Genomic DNA, 27811 nt, shown 5'->3' with positions numbered 1-27811 from the left:
GATTTTTTTTTGCCCGTAGATCTAATTCCCTTTATACAAAATGACTAATATGTAAGTATGTTAGAAAAAAATGCACATGTACAACATCCACAAAGCTGTTTGTTACTGAGAAGGGTGGGGGGAGGGAAACAAAAATTGTGTTACCTATAAATATGCAAGTGGATGGATGTAGATAAATTTTCATAGCATATAATTGGAAAAATTAAATATCAATCAGAAAAGAAAGCTCCAAAGAGATCTAGAATGGGACAAGGGTAAGCATCCAAAATTGGTGGGAGGTAGAGAATATTCAGAGAGTCATGGTGGCTGCTAGTATTGTAACAGTTCAGACAGAGAGCTTCTAATGTGCATGAAGGCTCCTTCTTGGAGTGGTAGAGAAGAGTTTGGGCCCTCTGAAAAGGGTTTAATGGAAGTCTTTTATTTAAACTCTTTGCTATGGTCACCTAATCATATATCAATTATAATTTTTTACAGATTTGAACACTTAAGATGAAATATTTTCAGTACCACAGGGTACTCCAACAGAAAAATAGACATTTTTTCAGGGCCCTGGGGATTAACCAATAATTTGAACTGCTAGACTTGTTTGAAGAAAAGCTGTCAAGGACCAATAATTATATGGCACCTTTGGAAATTGCCTTCTGTAATGCTTGGACACTATGGAAATTAATTTGATCTGTTTTATTGATATTATCTAAATACAGATCCACTGTACTAGAGAATTTGAGAGTTGAAAGATAACCTTAACTGTCCATCTTCTCTAACCCATACAAAGAATGGAATAAACCCTAAGATAATATTCCTATCCCTTCTTGAAGACCTCTCAGGAGGTCTTGAATGATATTTTCACATTTTCCCAGTCAAAAATGGAATGAAACAAAGTATGATGTTTTTAGCAACATTGTCAGATGATTTCAATGAGGATGAAAATTTCTTGAGGGAGTTCATTTCCTTTTTAGACAGTTCTATTTTTTTAAGGATTAAAAAAATTTTTAGGATTAACAACCTTGCATCTTTGCAATTTCTACAAGTTCTACTGAAGGGTCAAACTGGTTAAGTCTAATGCTTCTCCCTTATGGAAGCCATTCAAACCTTGAAAATATCTCTCACATCCCTCATAAGTTTTTTCTAGGAGAAATATGCCCACTTCCTCCCACTAATCCTCACATGTCAAGGCCCTCCATGGGGACATCTTCTTTTCTCTCCTTTGAACAGTCCAACATCTTTCTTAAGTGTTGGTGCCCAAAACTGAACAAAATATTCCAGATTCAATCTGATGAGAACAGAGTATAATAGAGATTATTTCTGGAAGCTATGTACCTCTTAATGCAACCCAGGATCTCATTAGATTTTTTGACTGCCACATCACACTATTAACTCACTGAAATCATTTTAGCATGTTGAATTTAAGGTTTTTATGAGACATCCAGTTTGATATGACCAAGATGCATTTGGAGATGTATGACTGTGGTGTAACAGAAAGACTTGAACCAGATGAATAGATCTGGGACTCTCTATGTAGAAATGAGAGTTAAATCCAGATGCCGAGTGTGTTTGTGACATTTCTAGACCTGAGATATTTCCTTTTAGGTAAGTTTCATTTATGCATAGTTGGAAGTTATTTATGATACCCATAATCTGTTTGTTTCCTCCAAACCCTGCTAAAGGTCCGGTAACAAAGAAAAAGAGCTTAATTTTGCAACCTCTTTAGGAAGTTTGAAGAAATTCTCTTTGGTAGAATTAGAACTGTTTGCCATTGACTAGTTAAAGTTGAGCTACATCTTTTTTGTCCTATACAAAGTAAGCTTACCAGTTCTAAGACACAGCCAGAGAGCAGGAGAGCTCTTTGGAGTATGACTGTTGACAGCCTAGAGGAGTGCAACAGAAGAACAATCTAATTCTTGAGGAAAAGAATTGCTCTTTGTCATCACATGTGCCTCTTTCAGAGGATAGCTATTGAGCTATCTCCTTCCAATCAGCCATAGGTGGTGGTTGTCCTTCATGTTTGAAAAGAACAAAATGATATCACAATATCAGATCAATGTACAATGTTTCTGACTGTAGTTTATCAGCCCAAAATGAGCTCAGAAGGTCTACCACAGGACAATTTCAGGTTCATATCAATATTTTATTGGAAATGTCTCTGAAGTTGAATATCTCACATTTTTTGCCCTGCTATAATTTTGCTTTGCGTGTAGACCATAGCACCTTCCTTGACACTGGTACATTGGACAGTCCTGTGCCAGTGTCTCTCGTGTCTCCCAATCAATTAGAGTTCTTCAGAGAGACCTTGATGTACTCTTGTATCTTTTCTTCTGACCTCTATTGAGCACTAGCCTTGTGTGATTTCTTTTAAGCAAGTAAATGTTAGGCATTTGAACAATATAGTCAGCCTGCTGAAGCTGAGTTCTGCGGTAGCATTTGAATGCTTGGCATTTTAGCAGAAGAAAAAAAAGACAATTCAAATTGAAGCAATAAAATTTTCTGGCATGGCACCGGTAAACTGTTCAGGTTTCACATATATAAAACAATGAGATCAGCATATGCTGTATCCTTCAGTTTTGTAAGCAGTCTAATACCTCTCCTCTCTCATACTTTTCTTTGGAGACTCCAAACACTAGCTTCCAATCATCTATCTGGATATCTATAGAAAGTAAACTGCCAAGATAGGGGAACTTAACTAAATTTCTTCATGTTCTGTAATAGATGGTTCCATGTATGGCAGTACAGTCCTGACTGTTGAAGAACCTCTGTTTTCTTGGTGTGTTTGCTAGGCCAAAATTAACACAAGCAGCAGAGAATTGAGCCATACTCAGTTGCATCTCAAGTACAGAAGCTGTATCAAGTGGACAATCATCTGTGAAGAAAAAGTCATATGCCAACTCTCCCCTCACTTTTGTCGTAGCTGTTAGACTTTTCAAATTAAATGATTTCTCATCACTGGGACAGCTGACCTTGATGCTGTTTTCATTCTCATTGAAGTCACCTTACAATGCTGCTAAAAACAATTCTTTGTTTCATTCCATTGATAACTAGGAAAGCATGAGAGAATCATTCATTATGCAGAACCTGGGCAAGCATCCTGTCAGAAAATTGATATAAAATACTGGTGACTTTCTCTGGACAATCAAATTTGCCACAGTCTTCCACAAACCCTCACACCTGACAGTATCAAATGCCTTGGTTGTATCAATGAATGTGAACAGACCTCTGTTCTGTTCCTGGCATTTCTCCCGGAGTTGTTGGGCAACTAACACCATGTTGATCATTACTAGACCCTTTCTGAAGCCACTTTGGCTCTCGGGTAGATCACCATCTTCTAGGTGAGAGATCAGCCTATTAAGGAGGATTTTGGCAAAAAATCTTGCTAACAATGACTAAGAGAAAGACACCCCCCCCCGCCATCCCCACTCCATGATTGTCAAAGAACAACCAATTTCCTTTTCCAACAAATACCATAAGAGTTAGTGGTATTCACTATGTTGTGTTCTCTTTGTGTAATTTATTGTGAGTGTTATATCTTTATAATCTATGTTTAGGAAAATGTGACCCAGATTTATTTGGAAATGTTTTTAGCCACTATCCTGTATATGCCATCTTAGTAAATACCTTTGCTTTGATTCAATTGTGTTCTACTAGTCTATTATTATAAACAAACATAGTTGTGGGGTCTTAGGAGATAATTTTAGGGCTATTATATTAAGAGTATAGGAATATATGGGCCCACATGTCACCTTTGAATGCAGGGTAGTCCAAAGAAATGGTACATAAAAATAAAGAGTAGGACTTGAGGATGAAAGTTTTGGGAAGTATAACCTATTATCATAATACAATCATCAAAAGAAGAAAAATGAAAAATGGATAAGGGAATTTAGCCTAGACACATAAAATCTGTCAGTAAATCAGAGAAAAATGCAATATCCTAGAGGTTCAATAGAACATTAATGATCAACTAGCCCAACTTTTTCATTATACTACTAAGGAACCTTCACAACTGACTTGTTTGAATTAAGGTCACCTAAGGTCACCAAGACTTCATTGAAATCTGCAAGCCTCCCAAATTGTTAGTTCTTTAAAAAATAATAAAATGGGGGTGGCTAGGTGGCACAGTGGATAGAGCACTGGCCTTGGACTCAGGAGTATCTGAGTTCAAATCTGGCCTCAGACACTTAATAATTACCTAGCCATGTGGCCTTGGGCAAGTCACTTAACCCCATTGCCTTGAAAAATCTAAAAAATGAAAAAGTAAAATAAAACACAGTGTAATATAGCTTCTCATTCTTGATATTTCATAATGTCATAGTTCTAGATGTGGAAGGGATCTCAGAGTTCATTGTATCCAACCCATCTTTTTTAGAGGAACCAAAGAGTTCACATTACTTGCTCAAGTTTGCATAGGTAATAAACATGTCCTTTACCCAGAGAGAAAGACTCTATATGTATAAAATACCCTGCTTCACTCCCTATATTTTCCTGCTGGGTTGTCTTGGTTCTCCAAATTGTACTCATATTAAATAAGCTAAATAATCTGCCACAGCAATTCTTTTAAGATCCTAAGGGTAATGTTGTTTTGGTGTCAGTTCTCTTACTAGTATACACTCTGTCTCTTGTGTCCCTACCAGTGTGCTCACCATTTAACAAATAACCCAACCAATTCTATTGTTCCTTGAGCTAAACATTTATTAAATAGTGTAAGAAAGAATAATCATAGCAATGTATCTATAAACTTCTGGTGCAATCTCCTAAAGTACCATTGTGTTAGTGAGGCACATATATAGAGAATCTATGTACCCAGGACAATTCACAACTCTGAAACTCTGAATCCTAATGTTTTTCCAGGAATAATAGCACAAAAGTTTTTAATTGGATGTGATGCCAAGTGTTGGATTGATGTTTCTTTGGCTGAACTGGGATAAGCCACTTCTCTTCTAGTCTCCACCAGTTAATTGGGCAAATTAATGTCTTTTCACTGCCCAAGGAATGCTGAGTTCTTTCAGAAAGGATAGAGATTAATAATTTGAAATTTGCAAAGTTTTTAAAGCTTGTTTCCTTATCTAGACTTTGAGGGATTTCTAACTTTCAGGGAGCTCATTAACATTGTAGAGAAGAGAAGGGTAGTAAAAATTTAGACCCATCTTTTGCTCAAATAAGGTTTCCTTCAGTTAGAAATCTTACTTCTAGCTTGAGATTATGAATAAAATATCCATTTTCTTTTGGTAAAACCACAGCTAAGCTTATATGCATTTGTTCAATAATCACAGAACTCTTTTTTTTCAAAGGACTCCTCCTAGATTCATATTTGATGCTGGAAAACAAAGTACTGAAGAAATACCTTATCTCTAAAAGCTGTTTTAAAAAATATTTTCACATAAATGTGATGGTGTATATAATTATGCAGGGTTTTTTTTGCCATTCACTATTAGCAAACTATCAAAAAGTTAAGGCAGAATCTCCATACATACACATACATATAGATACATTTTTACTGAATATATATTTTATATATGGGTTGGAATTAAGCAAGTTATGCTCAGTTCAATGTAAGCTCTTTGAAGGGCAAGGGTAGTCTTGTTTTGACACAGTACCTAGGATTCAGGAAGTGATGTCAATTCAACCCAACAAGCATTTATTAAACTCCCATTATGTGAAAGACACTGTTTTAAGAGCTGGGGATACAAATAAAGGCAAAATAAGACTCTGCTCTTAGAAATCTTTTAAGTCTAATGTTGAAGATAATATAAAAACAACTATATATAAACAAGGTAGATATTAAAATGGAAATAATTAAATATGGTGAAGATACTAACTAGCATTAAGGGAGAATGAGAAAGGCTTTTTGACTGTGTTCTTTAATCAATAGCAAAGAGATCAGTGTCACTATCTTTTAGATTGCACGGAAAAAGAGTATGTTACAAGAAGACTGGAAAAGAAAGTATAAACATGTTATGAATGGCTTTGAATGCCAAAAAAATTTTTATTTGTTCTTGGAAGCAATAGGGAACTATAGGAATTTATAGAACAGGGGAATGGTATAGTCATACCTGTGCTTGATCATTTTGGCAACTGACTAGAAAATGTACAAGAGAGGGGAGAAATTTGAGGCAGGTAGAACAACCAGAAAAGAATTATAATACAAGTGTGAAATGGTGAGAACCTAAATATGATTAGTGGCTCTGTGAATAGACAAAAAAAGGAAAATCTATGGAAGATGAGAATATTAAATAACAACACTTACCACATATTATATATGTATGGAGAATGTGAATAAAGAGTTGAGCATCACACCTAGTTTTCAAATAAGAGTGACATGGAGAATGTTGGTCCTTTGACTGTAACAGGGGCATTAAAAGAGGGCAGGATTTGGTGGAAAGATAACAATTTTCATTTTGGATTTTCTGAGTTTAAGATATCTAAAAAACATTTACCTTCAAATATCAATAGTCAATTGGAGATGTCAAGTCAGGAGACAAGTTAGGGATGGATAAAAATCTGAGAATCACCCATATGGAGATGATAACTGAATACATGGAAGTTGATGAAAGGGGCAAGAAAAAGAGTATATAGAGAGAGATAAAAGAAGAATGCTCAGGATAAGACCTTGGAGGCATTATTAGTGAGAATAATCTGGATGACAATTTAGCAAAGGAGACTGAGAAGAAACATTCATCTAGGTAGAAGGTAAACTAAAATAGTAATCACATAAAAACTCAGAGAGAAGAGGATATCAAGATGATCAACTGTGTTAAAAAAAGATAAATAAGGTTGGGAATTGAGAAGAGGCCACTATACAGGGCAGTTACAAGATTGCTAGTAACCTTGGAGAGAATAGTTTCAGTTTAACAATAAGGTTGGAATCCAGATTTTACAGTTAAGAAAAGAGAAGGAAAGAAAATGGAGTTTTAGATGACTTTCACACAGAATTTAGACATGAAAGGGAGGAGAGATATAAGAGAATAACTAGCAGGGATAGATCAAGTGAGGATTTTATGAGGTCATGGGAAATATGGAAGTGTTAGTAGACAGAAAGGAAATGGAGCAAAGAAGGAAAGGCTGAAGATAAGTGAGAATGTGGATGATAGAGGGGATGACTGGCTGGAGAAAACAGAATGGAATAGAATTATTTTAGCATCTGAAGGGGTTTATTTTTGCAAAGACAGGGGCCACTTCTTTATGTGACATAGTGACATTAGGAACCTGTTAAATAGTTGTATGATCAGATTGAAGTTCTGTTTTGAAGATTCACACAATCCACATAGAATCCCTTTAAGCTTTCCATTGGTTAACTACAAGTTTGATATAACTTTGCAACAGAAGTAACCCAGATCACTATAACATTTCTCATTTGTATTTTTGGCTTCATGAGTGAAGTAACACATTCATTTTCAAAATTGAATGTTATGTCCATTTTTTTCTATAATACACTCCCTATTGCCCTTCCCAGTCTAGTCTGCCTTTCTTTCTTTTGGCACAAGTGATCCTTTCTTATCATGAGTGTTGGCAAGGGCAATGACTCACAGATAAAATGTAAGAGAAGTGTTAAACTGTCAGTTTCAACATCTAAGGAAATGAATAAAGAAAAACATTCAGTACTTGCTTTTGTCATTAGAACATTGCTACAAAGGGCACAGATTATGTAAAGTGTGAACTGTGAAAAGGGAAACTGATAAGGCAAGAGGAAGAAAAGCACAAAAAAACCCCCAGATAATGTTGCCAAAGACAAAGCTGATGGAAATTGTAACCTTAACCATAGCATTACTAGTTCATTAAAGCATTTTAAAACAGCTTTCTGAACTGCAATGTAAAGTTTGTGCATGTGTGTTTGTGTATGTGTGTGTTTTTGCTTACATGAAGAAGGGGCAGAGTTAGCAAGGGAGGTAGGAAAGAGAGAACTACAACACAAAATTTTTGCCATGAAAAAACACTAATCTTCAGAAAATAAGAAAACTTAAGTAATATAAAGCAAAAATAGTTTAAGATAATCACCCTTCTATTTTCTTGAAGCTGTACATCTGTAATATTGCTCAAATGTAAAACAAACACAGTTATCTGAATGCTCAATTAAACGAATTAAGCATATGATGAGTTTGGAATAGTGAACAGACTTCTAGATTTAAAGTAGGATATCTAGGTTAAATTTTAGTATCTCCTAACTATCTGGGTGACCATGAACAAATCACACAACAATTCCAGGATAGTTTCTATATGTTTAAAATGGAGATATAATAGCTATATTCTCTTACTCACAGTTATTGTGACACACAGATTAGATTTCAATATCTCAAACTGTCTGTTTGTCTGTCTGTCTGACTGTCTCTCTCTCTCTGTCTCTCCTTCTCCTTCTCCTTCTCCTTCTCCTTCTCCTTCTCCTTCTCCTTCTCCTTCTCCTTCTCCTTCTCCTTCTCCTTCTCCTTCTCTCTCTCTCTCTCTCTCTCTCTCTCTCTCTCTCTCTCTCTCTCTCTCTCTCTCTCTCTCTCTCTCTCTCCCCGCTCCCAACCTGCTTCCCTCCCTTCTTCTCTTCCGTTTTTCTCTTTTCTTTCTCTTTTCTTTTCTTCCTTCCTTCCTTCTTTTTCTTTCTTTCTGTTTCTCTCTCTCTCTTTCTTTCTTTCTTTCTTTCTTTCTTTCTTTCTTTCTTTCTATATAGATTACATACCTATATCCAAATATTATATCATTGTGACATGTATTTCCAATAATAATTCTTGCCTCAATTTATTTAAATGAATTTTTACTATATTACCACTGGTATGGCCAAATTTGTTAGGATTTATGTCATGAGGTCAAAAAAGAATCACCAGACATATTTACTCAAGAATCATGTCCCTGCTAAGAACTTTCCAGAGGAATGTTTTTCTCTAGACTTCTTGAATGCCCACTTGAGCAGAAGTTGTTGTCTCAGAAGGAATTTGTATTTCTAAAACCCCAAAGAAAAGTTATTAAGTTATTTATTGCTATTGTGTGGCTCCTATTTAGTGCTGTATATATATGCATATATATGAATATATATATATATATATATGTGCATATATATTGTGTGTTTGTCTGTGTGTTTGCATATATATGCATATATATATTTCATATTGTAGAATCTTAATATGAAATTAGTAAGGTAGATGACTCAGTAAAATACTTGTGGTCATATTCACTGTGTAAGCAACCCTGCTCATACTTCTAAATCTTCTGACTACTACCAGGTTATGCTTTCAGAATTATCATTAAAAAACACAGAAAATATAACAAAAAGATTTTTGGAGATATGGAAGCATTTTCAATGTGAGACTTTTGCTCTGTCACATTGAAGGCATTGTAGTTTTTTAAATTAGAATCCTTGATTTTTTTTACCAATCTTTAAAAATGTCTTCTAATCAGACTTTGTAGCATTCCTTAGACTGGGGTGGAGGTCAAGTTGAGGGGTGAGTAGAAGGAGTTTTGAAAAATCTCACTGCTTATCTTCAAATAAAATAGCATTTAAAATGAGGAGACATTAATTTTCATCTCCTAATGCAACTAATTTTCCAATCCAGAACTTTTTTTATTTTTAATCTAATAAACTTACATATTAGAAAAAATGAATTCTTTCTTTTTTTGTCAATTTATCTATTTTTATTCTGAACTTAAGAAATAAAATAATTTTCCATTACAAAATGAAAAAGAAAAAAGATTATACTCAAAACTGCAGATTTATTATATGTAACTTATTTTAAATATACAACAAAATCATCATGCAACTCTTTTTATTTCCTTCACTTCCCCCACCCTAGAGATGTCTACCATTACACACAAACACACACACACACACACACACACACACACACACACACACACACACACACACACACACACACACACACACACACACACACACACACAATTCAGGTCAGGTCTTTCTCTGGATTCAAACACCATCTTTCTCCTTCATTGAACCTTTGAAGTTAATTTGGGTTTTTATAATGGTCAGATTGACTTGGTCACTCAAAGTTGTCCTTAAAACAATATTGCATTATAATATGCAACAATATCTTGGTTCTGCTCATTTTGTTCTACATTTCTTCATGAAAATTTTTCCATATATTTTCTTTTTTAAAATTTACTTAATTTTTTCCTACTAGGTGCAAAGATCGTTTTCAAAATTCACTTTTTGGTTTCCTCCCTCCCTCCAATCCTTCTCCCTCTCCTTGGCAAAAGTAATCTGATATAGGTTTTTTTGTGTATATCTATGTTGAACATATTTCTATATTAGTCATGTTATGAAAGAAGAATCAGAATAAAAGTAAAAAAAAACATGAGAGGGAAAAACATTAAACAAATTTAAAAAATTTAAGATAGGATGCTTTGGTCTGCATTCAGACTCCATAATTCTTTCTCTGGATATGGATGTTATTTTCTATCACAATTCCTTTAGAATTATTTTCTGTGATTGTACTGCTGAAAAGATCTAAGTCTATCATAATTGTTTATCACACAATGTTTCTATTATTTTGTACAATGTTCTACTGGTTCTGCTCACCTCACTAAGCATTAGTTCATGTAAAGTCCAAACTTTTCTGAAATCTATCTGCTCATAATTTCTTACAGCACAATAATATTCCATCCCATTCATATGCCACAATTTGTTCAGCAATTCCCCAATTGATGGGCATACCTTCAATTTCCAGGTCTTTGCCACTTCAAAAAGAGCTACAATAAATATTTTTACATGTTGGTCTTTCTCCCCTTTTTTATGACCTCTTTGGGATACAGACCAACCAAATAGTATTGTTGGATCAGAGGATATGCACAGTTTTATTGCCCTTTGGGCATAGTTCCAAATTGCTTTACAGAATGATTGGATCAGTTCAAAACTCCACCAACAGTGCATTGGTGCTCCAGTTTTCTCACATCCTCTCCAGTGTTGATCATTTTCCATTTGTGTTACTTAAGCCTATCAAAATAGATGTGAGGGGGTACCTCAGAGTTTTTATTTTAATTTTCATTTCACTAATCAATAATGATTTGGTGCGTTTTTAGGACTATAGATAGCATTATTCATCTGAAAACTATTTATTAATATACCTTGACCATTTATCAATTGGAAAAAGAATTGTATTCTTATAAATTTGATTCAGTTCTCTCTATATATTTTAAAAATGAGTCATTTATCAGAAATTGTATCTATAAAAATTATTTTCCAGATTTCTGAATTCCTTCTAATCTTGGCTAAATTGGTTTTACATGTGCAAACCCTTTTTTAATTTAATGTAATCAACATTATACATTTTATATAGTTCTCTATCTCTTGTTTGGTCATAAATCCTTCCCCTCTTCATAGATCATACGGACAAACCATTCCTTGTTTTCCTAATTGGCTTATGGTATCACCTTTTGAGTCTAGATCATTTCCATGTTTTTTCTAAAATCATCAGTTCATCATTGTTTATTGCCCAGCACTTTCCCATCACATATACCAAAATTTTCTTAGCCATTCCCCAATTGATAGGTATCCTTTTCAACCCTTCTTTCAATTAAAATTTTCTCCTCAAAACTTCTCTGGTCAATGGAAGAAATAGTAGATAGGTATCATTTATATTCTTCATAACTCTTTATGATAGAGATATTTATATAGGTCTACTAGGTAATAAAGTGTATTGATTTCTAGGTATAGAATCAGGAAGACCTAAGTTCAAATTCAACTTTAGTCACTTGCTAGTTTTATGATTCAGGACAATTTACTTAGCCTCTGTCTGCCTCAACTGTAAAATGAGAATATAATAGCATTTACCTCCTAGGGATGATGTGAGGATCAAATAAGATAGTAATTATTAAGAATTTAGCACAATGCCAGACACACAGTAAGTTCTATGTAAATGTTAGCTCTTTATTAGTAGTATTATTATAACATTTTCCAATATTTTTTCTTGTTTATCTCTCATGTTTTGTGTCATGATCACATTTGTCTTGCATAAGGAATTTGTTAGGAAACTTACTTTCTCTATTTTTGCAAACAATTCATTTTATTTTGGAAGTCATTATTCTTTAAATATTTGCTAGAATTCATTTCTAAATCAGCTGACCCTTGTGGATTTTTTCCCTTTCTTTTGGGAGCTAATTTATGAATTTCTCACTATTATTGGCTTATTTAAATTGTGTATTTCTTCTTAGGTTAAAGTAGACTATTCTTTTCATAAATCTACATTCATTTTATATAAGTTGTCTCTTAGAATACAATTGGACAAGATAGTTTCTAACAATTTCCTTGCATCTTTATTTATTTTGAATTCTTTCCAAATTTTTTTCAGTAATTTATTATTCTTTCTTTTAAAAAAATAGCAAACAAGCCAATAGTTTATCTATTGTATTAGTTTAAAAAAACAGCTCCTGGGTTTAATTTACATTTAAAAATTTTTTTAATAAACATTGCTTTCACTTTTCTTCATTTCATTTTAGATTTCAGAATTTTTATTCTTGTGTATATTGGGGCTTTTTTACTTTTTGCTTTATAATTTTTTTTGAATTTCATTCCCAGTTCATATATCCCCCACCTGAACTTCTTTCTATTCTCTTTAGTTTTTTTTTTTTTTTTTTGCAAGGCAAATGGGGTTAAGTGGCTTGCCCAAGGCCACACAGCTAGGTAATTATTAAGTGTCTGAGACTGGATTTGAACCCAGATACTCCTGACTCCAAGGCCAGTGCTTTATCCACTACGCCACCTAGCCGCCCCTTTAGTTTGTTTTTTAAAGGAAACTTTTATTAATGGTCTTCTCTTTCTTTTAATTTTTATCATCATCATTCTCCCTACTCTTTTATAAGTCCTTTCCCTTAAAAATAGTCTTTCCTTGTAACAAATTGACTTAGTTAAGTAAAACATTAATACTTCATTTCTGAAAATGTTTGTCATTTCTGTGTATCATTCCATCATCTTTCTGCCAAAAATTGGGAAGCATCCTTCTTGTCTAATTAATTTCCTTCCTTTCACCAACTCTTTTATCTTGAAAATGTAGATGGAGGAAAGAATCACTTGATTTTGCTGTAATTTTTCTTTTAGGCATTGAGTTCTGCTTGCTCTATTCTTTTTTATCCCCCCTAAGGCTTACTTACTTGCATTAGATTTTCTGACATCCAAACTCAGTTATTTACCCTTTATGAACTTTTTTCTTCCTAAATTCTCATTCCATTGATTACTGACAGAAATCACTGTGATTTTAGCACTCTTTAGGGTGAGGGAGCCTAGAGGTATATGCTATAAGGGTGCCTCTCCCTCATATTTCTCTTCATGAGCAGTTAACTATTGAGATTTGATTTCTTATTTGACTTCTATTTGAGCTTTGCTTCTAAATTTGGGAAGCTACTCTTTTCTGTGCTTCTTAGTTCATAGTATTTATTAAAATAATTGGATATTTTCTTCTAATTACTAATATATTCATCTAAAGATCTTGGATTCAGATTTTAGATTTAAGCCAGTCTCCTTCAGGACTTTAAATGGATTGAATAAGCCTCATTTGAGCCTTGGTCTCAGTAGTCTGGTTGCTGTTGTGACGAATTTGAATGGGTTGGCTGGTACCAGCCCACCCTCTGCCTCAATCCCTTGCTTCTGTCTTATTCTCCTGGTGGTACTCTGCAAGTGACAGCTTTGGCTAGTCTCTCTGGCTCCTCCTTGCATGATCCCCAATTAGAAGTAGCTTCCATTCCCTGCTGTGATGCTTTAAGGTCCCAGTGGGTTATTGGAGGTCATAATTGCCTTAGGCCTCTTTCTGTGTTGAGTTGGTCATGACTTCTACTCTAGTTTCCCAGGATGAGTGTACACACAGGTTCTGTCTTCCTGCTCATCAGTCTATAGAGTCACTTGAGTTTTTTGTTTTGTTTTATTGTTTTGTTTTGTTTTCTGACATACCAGTGTCCGAATTCTGACTTAAAGTTTCAATTACTGTTTATGGGAACTAAAACTGGTGCATCTCTTCTCTCTCACCTCCACTGACTTCTGCCTTATTTATTGTGTTTTATGTCATTTACCATGGGATACAATTTCTCCCCCACCTACACTGATTTCTGTTTCATGTTCTTGATCCCCAAGGGACTTTTCCAGTGAAACTTCTCTGCTTGTCTCTACTAGCTTTAGATCGTCCCTTTGTCAGCAATAACTATAACGGTAGATTTACATTTGCTTCTTTCTGGTTTTCTTTCTCATTATTCTTTCTGGTATTCTTTACATGTATTTGCTGAATTTATGTGGAAGAATTATTCTCTCTCTTGAGCCTTTTGTTATATTAACCAGAACTCATCAGGTCAATTGATTTTGATTGCAGATACTTCACATGTTCCTTTTAAGTTTTTTTCAGTCTTTTGACTTTGTTCTAATATAGTTTTATTTTCTCATGGAATTATTGTACTTTTTTATAATTTTTCAAGGTGTGCATTACTTGAATTTTTCTACTTTCTGTTCTAAGGTAACTTCATTCCAATTTTTCTAAGATCTTTCAATGTGTTTTTTAATCTCTTGCTCTATTTCTTCCATCTACTCTTGAAGGGCTTATGGATAAACTATGCTTTTTTTCCCTTACATTATTTTGAAGTTATGGGCCTCTCTAAATCCATAGTATTCCATATCTGAATTTGGAGTTTTCTTCAGTTTTCTTATTCCTTGGGACAGTTCTGGGTCTCACCCAGCACCCCTGCCCATCTTCATTTCCTTCTTCTTGCCACCTTTCTGGTATCTTTTTTTGTCTCCTGATATACCCCTGACAGAAATCACTGTGACTTTAGGACTTCTTGTCCCTCTTCATGAGTAGCTATTGAGATTTGATTTTTACCCAGCTATAGCGTGAAGAGGATGTGATTACAATCCTGATAGTTTAAGTCTTTTGTTCACTGAAGTTCAGATCAACTTCAGGTCTCCCTATCATATACCTGAGAAGAATACTTGAAAGTTTTGGACCATCTTCTTTAGCTGTCCTGGACTAGATAGATGAACTTTCTGGAGTTCCTATTTGATTTTATTAAATTTCTACTTATTCTGGCACCCCCTTTTTTACCTCTGATGTGGTATTCTCTAAGGGAAATGGACTTGATTACAACCCTTCATATCATTGTCTTTGCTAGAAATCCTGTTACTTGAGTTTTCAGTCAATATAACAGCATCTATTACACATGTCTTCCATTTTTTATTTTAAGATGTTACATGCACAAGTGATTCATTTCAAAGCCCTTACTTTTTATAGTTATAAATATTAAACACATTAATAAAGAAATATAGCTTATCTAGTCAGTTTTCTCAAGAATGTTATTTAATTACTTAATGTCTTACAAATAGTAAAAGCCAAAATGTATCTTCAAGATACACTGATAGTTTGTTCAATGAAAAAGTTCTTCAGTAAGTTTAAGGAATCATTAATGATTACATTCACCACTGATCCAGAAATTCTGGAGAGCAATTTGGAATTATACCCAAAGGGCTATAAAACTGTGTACCCTTTGATTTAGCAATACCAGTATTAGGTCTGTATTCCAAAGAGATCATAAAACAAGGGAAAAGGATTTACAGAATGTTTACAAATTTTTATGGTAGCTCTTTTTTTGTGGTGGCCAAGAACTGGAAATTGAAGGGATGTCCATAAGTTGAGGAATGGCTGAACAAGTTGTGGTATATAAATGTAATGGAATACTATTGTTCTATAAGAAATGATAAGCAGGTGGTTTTCAGAAAAACCTGGAAAGACTTACATGAACTGATGATGAGTAAAGTGAACAGAATCAGAACAATATATTAGTAACAGCAACAATGTGTGCTGATCAACTATGATAGTTGATAGACTTAACTCTTTTCAGCAATATAGTGATCCAAGACAATGCCAAAAGACTTATGATGGAAAATACCATCCATATCCAGAGAAAGAATTGTGGAGTTTGAGTGCAAATCAAAACATATTATTTATACTTTTTAAATTTTTTTGTTTTTTCTTTCTAGTGGTTTTTCTCTTTTGTTATGATTCTTCTTTTATGACATGACTAATACAGAAATATGTTTAACATGATTATGCAAATATATATAACATATTAGATTCCTTGCTGTCTTAGGGAGGGGGTAGAAAGTGAGAGAGGGAGAAAAGTTACAAAAAATGAATGTTGAAAACTATCTCTACATGTAATTGAGAAAAATGTTATTAGGAAAAATATTACAGTCACCATCAGTGGTTGGACCTCTCCTGTTCCTCCTCCCACTGAAAGTGAATTTTAGTTTAGGTTTTTACTACCAGAAGATTTGCAACAATCTCATGATATCTTTTGATCTCTCCCTTAGTCTTAACAAATACATGATATACATCACAAGGTGGATGTCAAATTCTCTATTTTGAAAGTAATTATACTTGATTTCTTGTGATCCAAGATCCAGAATGTAAAAACAAAATTATGCATAATTTAAGAACATTGATTGCAGATACACAGATACTTTTCTTAAAGTTTTGCTTAAGGCAGAAAAATGCTCAAATTTTATAGTAATCTTTCAAATGCAGAATGTTTACCTCCATTACAAGTAAACTTAAATATCCTCAGGCAGTTCATATTTAGTAACTATTACTAACATCTTCACAACATACTCTACATAAAAGTAAAGTTATGCAGCAAGTTAATGGGAACAATCAGGCTTTAGAACTCTGAAAGTTCAAAGAGTGAGAGCAAATTAAATTCTGTATATCTTCAAAATAGATTCCAACTCTATTTCTTGGTATCTACTATAATCCCATAAAGTGGAACAACAATCCAGTCTTATTTTTTTCCTTCATTTTAGAATCATGGAAAAAGGAAATTTTTCTCTCAACCACATGATAGGTCTGTGGAAGGAAGCAAGATTACTAGCCTTCTTGCATGTGTGTACATGTATGAACCTATATTTGTGATGTTTAAATCTTTTGAATTAAATGCCTATCTTAAGCAACCAGACCTTTAGATCAAAGAATAAGGATAAATGTATTGAGTGGAAGTAGCAAAAAGATAAAAGCTTATATGATAAAATCTTAGATCCCTGAACATAAATCACAGATTACCAAAACTGGAAAGGATGGCACAAACGTAGAGATGTTATCTAATCAATATGGTGAAAGAGATGGGGGGAATTGAGATTTAGAAGAGAATCAACATAATATAGTGGATAGAGTGTTGAACTTGAAACAAGGAAGACAAGCATGAATCCTATCTCTGACTATTTCTAACTGTGAGACTTCATGAGTATGTTATAATAAGAATTCATTTCCTGTATGTATTGGACTAGAGGATCACTGAAGTATCTTCTACTATCAAATTCTGTGATATACCCCTATATATCATCAGGCAGCTGGTGACTGGATCATTGAGCTTGGAATCAGGAAAACTCATTTTAATGAGTTCAAATCTATCCTCAGATGCTTACTAGCTATGGAACCCTGGGTATGCCTCTTAACCACATTGCCTCAGTTCCTCATCTATAAAATGACCTGGAGAAGAAAAAGATAAACCATTCTAGTATCTCTTCCCCTCCCAAAAAAACCCCTGAAACAACCCAAAATAGGGTCAAGAATACTTGAAATGATTAAACAACATAAATATCAATGTTTAGGTGATTTTATTTTTAAATGATTTTCTTAGGGTGGGAGGTAGCAGAATTGGGACTTAAATCCATATCTTTTGTTTTCAAATCTAGCCCTCTTTCTGTTTCACCAAATTGGGTTTAAATATTAAAGTATGATTCTATGGGAGAAGGACAAATCAGTTGCTGCCTTATAAGGTAACTTATAAAACCAAGTAGTCTATGTAAACTGAAAAGATGGCAGAAACGGTAAATATAGGAGGATCCATTCATGGACACAGCTAGAGGGAATCCTTTAAGAAGGGGCAGGCAGCAAATTCCTAAGTCAAGAAGTATCTATCAATTCCTAATTGTATCCATTATCCCTACAGAACTGGAAGGAACCTTCCAGATAACCTCTTCCATTCATCTTATTTTATATGATGCTATTTAGATCAAGGAAGGAAGGAAGGAAGGAAAAGATTTGAAGTGCATATATCAACTAGCAGGAGATACTTGACTTATTAAATGCTACTGAAGAAATAAAATTTATGTAGACAAAAGAATTATATGGTTATACATTAAGTTATATATAATATATAATTATATATTAAGATATTCAAGTTTTTCCTATCAGAATACACTCTTCTGTACTTTTTGTACTATGCCCTCTTCTCCTCTTCTCCTCTGAATACCTGATTATAATTGCTTTAATCAGTGAGCTAGCCTTTGGCTATGACTGTTGTACCCTTTTCCAGCTGTAATTTCAGATTTCTTGCAGAAATTCCCAGAGGGAACTGAATTAGAGTGCAAAATATTATATAGAAGCAAAACCTATTGGATTTTTATAAATGGAAAAAATAGCCAATACCTGAAGAAATCTCACTGAGGTTTACTAAGTCTATTTAGAGTGTTTATGTCTTCTAAATATCTAAAGAAAACAGCAGTCTTCTGCAAGTGAAGGAAGTGGATTTTGGCATCTAAAATGTTATTCAAATTGTTTTAGAAAAATGAATATATTTGAAAACTAAAAGCTAACCCTTTGCTTTTTTTTAGGTCTAGTTTTTCTTTAAGCCAGTAATATTGATAAATTCACTTATTTAAGTAATTGTTTCCCACATGTGAAAAACATTTCAGTTATTCCCAGTGATATCTTTGATGTGGAATTGAAAAAGCTGTGAGTTTAAATGATAGATGTTTTCCTGAAACTTTGAGCAATGTGGTCCTCAAAAAGTGGGTATAATTCTGCAAAGAATCATATGAAATCTTCAGTCTTGTATCTCTATGTCTAGAGTAGGGTTTATAGGAAACTTTTCTGTGAAGAAACTCTCTCTTTGTCAGAAAAGCATCTATTCTGCAATTTTTTAATGTAAGAGAACTGGTTAGGGGACTGAAAAGAGGTAATTTGCCACTTATGTGGCTGTGTGGTCTTGCAGCAAATATGTCAGAGGTGAATGTTGTACCAAGTCTTTCTTGAACCTTGACCAATTTTCTATGCTCTCTCTTGTCATTCTAATATAATGTAAAGGCATTAGCTAGAAAACTAAGTGCTTTTTGAATTTCATAATATTTAAAACAAATTTCTCAAATTGTTTGAATTTGCTTAATATCAGAGAATAAAATCTTCCTTTTTTGAGATATGTACAGAATTGTGATTTCTTTGGTACAGGAATATCTCAAGGAGAAAACTCCCTATGCCAAAGCAGATCAATAACAATTTTGCAACTCCTAGTGTACTATAAGGTAACTTCTAGACTTGCACAAAAGCCTTGAGAATTCCATTGTCTCTTCCAGTGTCATACTACTAGTCTGTATATAAGATGTGACTAGAATCCAAGTTTTCCTCACTCTAAGTTTAACTCCATATCACTGCTTCATGTTTCCTCTCCAAAGAACTGCATATACTTCATTTAAATGACAAAAAACTTCAAAAATTAAAATAAGAGAATGATCAAAACCATAAAATGTTAATTTATTCTTTAGAATAAAAACATAGGCACACAGTGCTTTCATATTTTTTACTCTTTGAAGATAAATAGCCTGATTCAAAGGCATGGTTCAGCTAAGTTTTTACTTTTAGGTCACTCATGGTTGGATTAAGACAGATTCATATCATTACCAACAGTAGACTCAGACTGGGCCTTTCAGATGAGAGCTATGTACATAGGAAACTTTCTCTGCGAGGGATATATCCATGGTGACTCTCAACAAAGAGATGCTCTTCAGTCTAATTCCATTCATGTGAAGTCCAACATTCCTCCCTGTGAGTTCTTCAAGCCTCACTCCTGATTTTTAATAGTAGGGTTTTGGCTTTCACTACTAGAGCCAGTCAGCCTATATTAAGAGATCCGAGTACCCTTGAGTGGTTTGTGATTTTTTTTTCTCTACTAATGCTAGCTTGAGCCTCCACTGACTGTATTTCCCCTAATGTTGGGTGGCCAGAGATTAATACCCTAGTTCTTTTTAAACCCCTAACATCTTTCCTGCAATACTTGGGTATTTGTGGGAATAGGTTCAAAATGTAATTCAGTTACTAGTTAGTACTTCTCCTGGTTCTCCTAGTACTACCCAGTTCATATTCAATTATGGCACAGTTTCTGGAAGAGTCCTTTTGCTCAGCTATGATCTCAAGGTGATTCCCGCGGATCATGGCTTGCTCCTTGAGGCTAGGTTGGCTACAAAACCCAGTCTGGATTATGACTTTCAGATTCTACTCCACTCTCAGCATCTAAAATGGAAAGGAACAAACAAAAAGTCCAAAGATTATATCTCAAGGCTAATATGACAGAGGGGGAAAAGGAAGGTCTCTCTTATTGTATGGTTTCTCACTATATCCTCTAAGGGAAAGAAACACTGAACTACTTCAGAGGCGATTGGAGCAAAGAGGAAGCTAAAACTTCCTCACACCTTTTTGAAGATGGCAACAATTGGGATTCTAAGAGTTATCAAAAAAAGTCTCAACCACATTGTTAGTCAAGATTATTTATTATATCCATACATTCTTATCTCTTCAATGTATTTCCTTTGCATGTCATAATGAGATTGCTTTAATCAATCCCCTACATTCAGTTGAGGAAGTACTGAGGATTCAAATGATTAATTAACTAGTTAATGCTACAAAGAGAGCATGATGAGGAGGAATTTGAATATTGTAGTTGATATCTTTTCCACTATATTAAGTCATTTATGATTATTATTACTCTCTGGAACCAAGGGATCATATTGAGGTCTCTTTGTTCTAATTCAACAATTCTTCCTACTTCTTTACATTTTCTAAAACAAAACAATAAATAGGAAAATTCAAATATAAGAAAAACAAAAGAAGTTTTAAAGTGCTTCTTTATCTGGCTTCAGTGAATTTATTCATCTCCTGTCTGTCCAGGAGAATGGGAGAAGCATAGAACTAAGGACACACAAATATTTTTTTCTATTTTTCAAAATGAGGAAGAAGGTGAAGTCTTCAAACATCAATTCCTGGCAAAATTCTAAAATTCATTATTCAATAAAAATGATATATAAACATTTAGAAAAGGCATGGTGGTCATAATGAGCCAGAATGTAGTCACCAGGAAAAAGTCAAGGAAAAATAACTTAGAATGAGCCACCCAGAGCAGAGGAATGCCATAAATAAAGCATATATAGTCTTTGAGCCCAGAATTTGGCAAAACAGTGCATAATGTCCATGTGAAAAATCATGGGATAATCAAGTGAATTTGAATGGATTGAATGACCTTATCTGATTTTAATCTCACCTTTCTAAAGGCAGAATTCTGGGAAATGTGGATTATCTCTGTTCCCAAGACTGTGAGGCATTCTGCTTTTCAATGATATCCTGGATATTTTTATGTACTTGTTTAGAAGTATCAGGAAGTAGTCTTTGTTCTGGTGGTGGCTGGAGAGCACAGAAACTGATTTGATGAAGGAAAGCTTATTGTAATGGAATAAATTTAAGAGAGTGTAAGAAATGTCACCAAAGAGTTAACAAGCCTTTGCTCTCTTCATTCAAAACACAATTAAGGTTTTAACAGAAAGGGAGTGGGGCAGGGTAATCTCTTATTGTGTCTATAATCAATGTGGTACAGTAAAAATATAATCAGATGTCATAATTTCTTTGAGCCTCATATCCTAATCCATAAAATTGCTTTATAATACTTGTATTACCTACTTTGCTGGCTGATTTTGGAAGAGAGTACTTCAAAGTTTTAACTCAATGTGAATGATGATGATGATAATGTAAAGATGAACTGTGATTCATATAAGGAATGTTCTTGGTGACTTTTAACATTCCTTATATCTCAAAGATTCTATTATTCTAGAGGAGGATACATTCTCTGGATTATGGGCAAATGGATAGTTTGAATCCAATCTGATCAATTTAGAAAGAGAGCCAGCATAATTTTCTGGAAGGAATAACTGGATGATGAAAATAGTGTTTTATATGATTACATTGTAAAGATTAGAATCAGAGAAGTCAGTTTAGATACTGTTAAACAAGGTGGTTAAGGTAGTGACTGGATAAAGCGACCTGAGAGACATTTCAAAAAGAACAAAAAAAAAAAGGATTTTGAAACAGAAAATAAAGGAGAGGAAAGATAGAGACCAGAGGAAGCTGTGTTAATATATGCTTTCCATACAAATAGTACTATGGTTTAAAGACAGAATAGGTATGACATCAGAGGATTTGGGGGTTGCTTTTTGTTCTGTTATTTATGTTTGTGAGAACTTGTACCACCTATGCCCAAAGGAATATAAAATTGCACATACCCTTTAACCTAGAAATACCACTACTATATCTGTATACTAAAGAGATCAAAGAAAAGTGAAAAGGATGTATTTGTGCAAAAAATATTTGTAGCAGTTCTTTTTGTGGTGAAAAAAATTGGAAATTGAGGAGCTGTCCATCAATTAGGGTTTGGCTGAACAAGTTTTGGCATATGATTGTGATGAAATACTATTGCTATAAGAAATGATGGGCAGAATGGGTTCAGAAAAACTTAGAAAGATTTGTATGAACTCATGCAAAGTGAAATGGGCAGAACCAGGAGAACACTGTACACAGTAATAACAATATTTTAAGGATAATCATCTGTGAAAGATTTTACTGTTTACTGTTTAAGACAGTGTTCCAAAACAATTCCACAGAACCCATATGAACAATGTTATTCACCTTCACAGAGAGAATTGGTGAAATCTGAATGAAAATTGAAGCATATTTTTGCCTTTATTGTTTTATTTCATTTGTGTTTTCTTTTCAACATGAAAATATGGAAATATTTTTAACAAGACTTCACAGGCATAATTGATATCTAAGTGCTTGCTTTCTCAAGAAAGAGGCTGGGCCAGAAGGGAGGGAAAGAAAGGGAAATTCCAAATTTTAAATTTTTTTTACTTGTAATAAGGAAATCTTTAATGAAATAAATATATTTTTAAAAGAAGAATATGAACCAGATAATTTATCTATTCTGTCCAGGGTCAGTTTCCTCCTCTGTAAAACAAGGGGATTGAGATATATTATTGCTATGTTATCATTCAACTCTTTATCTATAATACTATGCTTAACAAACCAAATATGGGAGGAAAAAATAAACACTATCAAGGATACCTTGTGAGTGAAATCATCCAAATTTTTCCTCAGTTCCCTAAATTCAGTAATTTAATCCTTAAAGAGTTTGTCATGGCCTAAGCCAGACAGATTACATCCTGAGACTTAGCAGATCTGAGTCTTAAGGTATAGACACTTAAATGATGAATTTGCTAAGGAACCCTGAGTATCAGGGTTGCATCTGACTTGAAGTCAAACATCCTATATTCTTTTCCTCTAATTAATCTAATAACAAGAACATGGAGGAAAAATACCAAATACCAGTTATTTCAAGGGATGGTTTAGAATAAGTATCTTAATGTAGAGATATAAAATTAATGTAAATGTATAGACTCTTAGCAGTGAAAAAGATTATACAGATCATCCAATACTCCATATTAGAAAACCAATTATACCAGATGACTAATATTGAAATTCATGATGTAATTTCTAAAATAGTTTTACAGCAGGCAAAAACACTTTTAGCTAAGTTCATGCAGCACCACTTTAATTGTCTCCATGACTGGGGGTCCTGTGGTGTATTGACTATGGTTGGATGGACTATGAATGCTTACGTTTGGGAATGGGCCCCTTATAGCTTTTCTAACATCAATTCTCCTTTTGAATAAAGTTCTATATAATATAAATATAAATATAAATATAAATATAAATATAAATAATATAAATATATATATGATGCATGCACTATGATATAGTATATTAGGAATTATTAGAGTTTAATATATGATATAGTCATGTAATATTAATGTATTATAATATAATTGATCTAGAGCTTCAGGGATCATTTAATCAATCCCTCCCCTCATTTTTACAGATGTGGAAATTAAGGCTCAGGAAACTTAAATGATTGCCTAAGGTTACAAAGGTAAGTGTTAGAGGTAGGTTTTGAAAACAGCTCTTCTAAATACAGGATCACTGCTCTATTTACTATACCATAGTGACATCTAACAAAGGGAGTTTAGGAGAGGGCATTTCTCTACAGGAGTCCATTTTGATGCAATCTCTAGTCACAGGGAACAATAAGGAGCTATTATTGCACCATCTCAGCCTTACAGCCCTGGTCAAAGTGCAGATGTACTTGTCCAACTCCAGGAATAAGTCCTATTACATTTACATCCTTTCCTCATAATGCAACATTGTGACATGATCACTGGAGGAAAATATATTTGTAAGTGAGACTGTTTTCACAAATAGTATTTTAGTTATCTGGTTGTATTTTTAGGATAAGCTATCAACCAAATGATTTTCTGTGGTTCCGATACTCTATGTCCTTTGTCATTTATGTGTCAGTGGAGGCCTTTATTCATTATCTTTAGATTGCGCTCACCACTCTGTTTCCATTTGAAAAGAGAGAACTCTTTATTAGGCTAGTTAAGATTTCACACTGCCTGGGCTAGCATTCCTCCCATTGTAAGGGCATCATTAGAGGGGAAGGAAGAGAGAGAGAGAGAGAGAGAGAGAGAGAGAGAGAGAGAGAGAGAGAGAGAGAGAGAGAGAGAGAGAGAGAGAAAGGACCAAACGCACAGAGCTCACTCATAGACATCTGTTTTTCTCCCAAACAGGAGGAGGAGAGAGCCAATCCTGGGACTTTTGTATATTTAAATGTTGAATCTCAAGCTTCCCTTTCCTGTGGGAAAGTGAATGCCTACAGAGAGGATACCAGATGATGAATCTAAAAGAGCGAATGAGGTAGAAAAAAATCAAACTCCAAAACAAACCAAAACAAAAAAAAAAATACCCTTTGCCTTGGAGGTAGAAGAAGGTAAAAGAATTGGGACTTTTGATCTTGTATATCCAGTTGAGTGTTTCATAATTTTTTTATGTCATGGTTCTCTTTGGCAAACTGGTGAATCCTATATACACCTCTTCGTAGAGTAATCTTTTCAGATACATAAAATAAAATACACTAGATTACAAAAGAAACCAAATATAGTGATATAATAACAATCGGATTTTTTTATTCAAATTTGCAGACATCTTGAAATCTATCCATAGATCCTTTAGGTCCACAAACCCCAGGTTAAGAATCCCTGATCTAGATAGACAATATATTTAGAATCAATCCAACCATACAGGTGGATTGAATGAATAATTTCTGAGTCTTTTCTCTGCTTAATATGAGTGTCAGACTTTCAGTGGCTCAACCTGAAAGCATCATTTTAACTTAATGATAATAGTTGCCACTTATACAGCACTATTAAGCTTGCAAATAATTTTAAATTTATATTAGTTCATTTGATCCTTAAAACAATCCTGTGAGGCAGGTTCTGTTATTATCATTTCTATTTTTACAGATGATGAAACCAAGGCAGAAAACCTTGCCCAATGTTACACAGTTATTATGGACCTGAAGCTGAATTTGAAAGCATAGCTCCCTGATTCCAGTTCCAATATTCTACCTTTCACATCAGCTAAGCTACCTTCATGCTAAAACTTTAAAAGCATATTTTCACTGTGGACATGGGACATTACTTAAGCATTTCCTAAATGTGCGTTGCCTAAAGAGAAAAACACATACACATTTCAAGGTTAAATGTGAAATATTATTTTTCAATTATTAATCATATTGCATGCAGAATCCAATTTAATCTGATGATTTTCGAATTGGAATTTTTAAAGCTTGGGGGTTTGAGTCAATAAAAATTACTTAAAGAATGAAATTTTAAAGCAGAATAAAATTCAATAATATGTTAACACAAAATAATGATAATAACACTCTATAACTTCTTTTATTAAAAAATAAAAATCCTAAAGTTGCTCCTATTTTTCTCAAGGAGAGATCTGTCATTAATAATAATAGTAATAATAATAATTATGATAATGCTAATAAGTCACTCTCATCACCTTGAAAATGTATTTGGGATGGTCTTAAATACTTTCTTATTTTCAATATGAGAGTAGATAAAAGGTCATAATTCCTGAGCTTCATGGAATTAGAGCCAGAAGATATGAGATATGAGAATAGATATAAGAATAGCTGTCATTAAGTAGCACTCTAAATTTTGCCAAATGCTTTATATTTATTACCTCACTGGAACCTAACAACAACCACTAATATACTATATTATGCCTATTAGACTCATTTTATGGATGAGGAAAATGTTCTGCATAGCCCAAACTCTGTAGTTTAGCTTTCCCTTATTTTTAAATCTAAAACCCAGAGTGATTTTTTTTTCTCAAGATCATATAGGTTTTAAGTAGAAAAGTTCTAGATTCAAACACTGCTCTCTGTCTACAAATTAAAAATTCTACCTTTTACAAGTTCTCTCTTTTTTTAATTTGTTAATTCAATTTGTTCATTTAATAAATATTTCTTAAGTGCTCACAATAAGTATAAAGAGAATGAGTACACATAAATACAATGTAACTTAGGAGGTAGAGCACTAGCAGTTGGAGAACCAGGAAAAGCTTTCGGTGATATTTTTTGTCATCTCTACAGATTTGCTAACCTAAGGGTAGTTTTCATTTATTTTTCTCTTATTATTAGTAGTGTGGAGCATACTTTCATAATAATTTGCAGTTCTTTTTAATATTGTTTGATCACTTATCTCTTGAAGAATAACTTCTGGTCTCATATATTTTCTTAGTTGTCCATGTATCATAGATATAGGATCCTTATCAGAGGTATTTGATTTAAAGATTTTCCCCCACTTTACTGCTTCCAGTCTTATGAGTGATGGATTAATTTTATTTATGCAAAAGCTTTGCAGTTTCACATAATCACAATCCTTTATTTTATATTTTCTAATTGCCTCTATCCCTTGTTTAAGTTTCACTGCGTAACTATGACTGTGATAGTTATATATGATCTATTTTTCTTCTTTTCTTATAACATTACCTTTAATACTCAGGACCACCACCAAGATTTAACACAACCAAAGAAGGCACAACCAGCATGGTGAAGTGCACTAGAGACCATATAAAAACCAGCTTTAAAAAAACTGGAGATTTTTTTTCAAAAAGAAAAGACCTAGGAGGCACATGGTGGACTTCTTCAAATAGATGAAAAGCTATCAGGTGGAATTGAAATTGTACTCCCCCCCCCAATCCTGGAGATCAGAAATAAGAGTGAGATATTGTCAGCCAGTCTATAAAGCTACCCTTTCTACTTCTTTAGGGGTCTGGGTCAATATTGCTCCACGGTCATACCCAGTTGCTACATCACTTTCTTTCCCACTGCTCCTGTGCCAGAAGTCTGAGTTCTACTCCCAGATTCTGTGTTCTATAGCTTTGCACATTGCCTCATATAGCAGAACTGAAGAATTGTCAGGACCTTTGTACTTTCACTGTCTCCCTCTATTGGAACCAGAACACCATCTTTCAATGTTTCTTTGTGTTCCACTGCCCACCTGTGCCAGACCAAGCACTTTTGTAAGTGCTACTACTGCTGGGAACTTGGCACTACCTCTGGTAGGACTGATTCAGGTTGCTCTCGTGCTTCAGGTTTAGAACTGAAACAGACTGAAACTTTTGTATACAAAGTAAGAGTTGGCAAAAGGTAATTTATGTAGCTCTAGGATTCAGTAAGGAAAGAGAAGCTAATCAACTTCCTGGACTAGGGGTTGATAGAAATTTGAAGTAGTTTGTGACTACTAGTATAATACTTATGTTTTATACTGAGGGAATTATTCTAATGTTTCACTCCATTCTTAGGGATACTTTTAATTCTTTTAAAGGAAAAAAATTAGCCTAGCCTGCAT

The 27811-nt window shown here is 33.9% G+C and overlaps 1 long non-coding RNA gene across 2 annotated transcripts in view; it reads left to right on the top strand.

Annotated features, from left to right (window-relative positions):
- LOC141515019 (uncharacterized) overlaps nucleotides 1–27811 on the top strand; it is a 91558-nt gene that overhangs the window by 18873 nt on the left and 44874 nt on the right. The window contains exons 3-5 of one of the 2 annotated variants that reach the window (XR_012476206.1): nucleotides 23926–23976; nucleotides 24674–24800; nucleotides 25406–25638. This is a non-coding gene — a long non-coding RNA (uncharacterized LOC141515019). Of the gene's footprint in view, nucleotides 1–23925; nucleotides 23977–24673; nucleotides 24801–25405; nucleotides 25639–27811 lie in introns of those variants that run through there. The other variant, XR_012476205.1, reaches the window with a different exon arrangement.

Source organism: Macrotis lagotis, chromosome 2, assembly GCF_037893015.1.
Source record: "Macrotis lagotis isolate mMagLag1 chromosome 2, bilby.v1.9.chrom.fasta, whole genome shotgun sequence".
Lineage (NCBI taxonomy): Eukaryota > Metazoa > Chordata > Mammalia > Peramelemorphia > Peramelidae > Macrotis > Macrotis lagotis.
This window is presented reverse-complemented; position numbering and strand designations above follow the sequence as displayed.